This window comes from Colobus angolensis, unplaced genomic scaffold, assembly GCF_000951035.1.
Source record: "Colobus angolensis palliatus isolate OR3802 unplaced genomic scaffold, Cang.pa_1.0 Scaffold723, whole genome shotgun sequence".
Lineage (NCBI taxonomy): Eukaryota > Metazoa > Chordata > Mammalia > Primates > Cercopithecidae > Colobus > Colobus angolensis.
Genome location: NW_012120966.1, coordinates 20,266 through 22,217, shown reverse-complemented (window position 1 = coordinate 22,217; position 1,952 = coordinate 20,266).

The window sequence follows — 1,952 nt, the reverse complement described above, 5'->3', positions numbered from 1 at the left end:
AATATTGTTTCTTCCGAATACTTTTACTTGGTTAATTTTCTTCTGAATATTTTTCACATTAAATTTACAAAATTTAATTTTAAATTAATAAAATTAAACGTTCTTCAATTAGTGAGCTGTTTACAATTGCGGACTGTATTTAGAAAAGTTTTTAGAAACATTCTTGTACATGTCTTCTTGTGGACTTGTGTAACCACTTCTCTTAGGCATATTCCTAGGAATGAAAGTGCTGAGTCGTAGGGTTGGTATAGGTTTGTCTTTACTAAACCTACGAATAATGATGTTGGGCGACTTTTCATATGTGTATTCTTTATTGGCTATTTGGATAACTTGTTTCTTGAGATATGCTTGTTTAAATCTTGCAATAAATGTGTAATTAATCCAAATCAATTTTTTTTCACTTTTTTAAGCTAAACTTTTTATTAGAATGAAACTCAACAATAAAGTCTATATACATAGGCTCGAGATATGCTTCTTCAAATCATGCATTTGACACCATGCATTTAAACAAGCACTATGTGTCTCAAGACTGTGTATAGCCTTTTTTAAGTTCTTTATATATAGTATATATAGTCATTTTTTGAGTTCTTTGTATATTCTGATAACATTTTTGTTATAAATATGCATTAAAATATCTTCTCCCCTTTTTCAATGTGTATGCTTACTTTATTAATGTTATCAGCACATCACTTTCAAAAAATGATCCTTTGGGGATTTTAACTGGATTGCATTGATTCTACATGTCAATTTTTAGGAAATTTAAATTATAACAATACTGAGTATTCTGCTCGGTGAACAAAAATATTTACTGAAATCTTCTTTAATTGACAGTAGATATTTTATACATTGACATCATATCCAAAGACTTGGTTAAGTTGTTGTTTTTATTGGTTTATTTGTAGATTGCCTAAGAATTTAGGTACGCAATATACTATTAGCAATAAAGACATATTTCTCTTTCCAGAATTGTACCTTTTACTTCTTTGTGCTGCTTTATTGTATTTTCTAAGACCTTCAGTAAAATTTTGAATAGAAATGGTGCCAATGGATATCTATGTGTTTTTTTCTAATCTGGATGATAAAATATTCAATAATGTATGACTGAGTGTGATGTTTGCAGCAAGATATTTGTATGTACATCATTAGACTAAGGAATTTCTCCTTTGTTTTTGACTTACTGAGAATTTTCACTATGAATAACTGTTGACTGTTTTTAAGTGATTTTAGCATCTATTGGGATATTCGTATAGTTTTTCTTTGGTATTCTCTCACCATGACTAACTATACAGATTCATCTTTTTACATTAAAGTAACTTTGCATTCCTGGAATATATTCTACTTGGTCATAATGAATTGGTGTACATACATATAGATTACATATAGATATAATATTGATTATATAATATATGTTGACACAGTCTCCAGCCACCCTGTCTTTGTCTCCAGGGGAAAGAGCCACTATGACCTGCAGGGCCAATTAAAGTGTTAGCAGCTGCTTGGCCTGGTACCAGCAGAAACCATGCATAGTCTTGTAGATGGATTTAATTTTCTCTCTCTCTCTTATTTTTTTTCTTTTGAGACGGAGTCTCGCTCTGTCGCCCAGGCTGGAGTGCAGTGGCACGATCTCGGCTCACTGCAAGCTCCGCCTTCCAGGTTCACGCCATTCTCCTGTCTCAGCCTTCTGAGTAGCTGGGACTACGGGTGCCCGCCACCAAGTCCAGCTAATTTTTTTCTGTTTTTTAGTAGAGACGAGGTTTCACCGTGTTAGCTAGAACGGTCTCGATCGCCTGATCTCGTGATCTGCCCACCTCAGCTTCCCAAAGTACTGGGATTACAGGCGTGAGCCACCGCGCCCGGCATTCTCTCTTCTTAAAAATAATTTTTATGTTTATGTTCATGAGAAATATTGGTTTTTAATTTCATATTTGTAATGTTTCTATCACTTTTTGGTA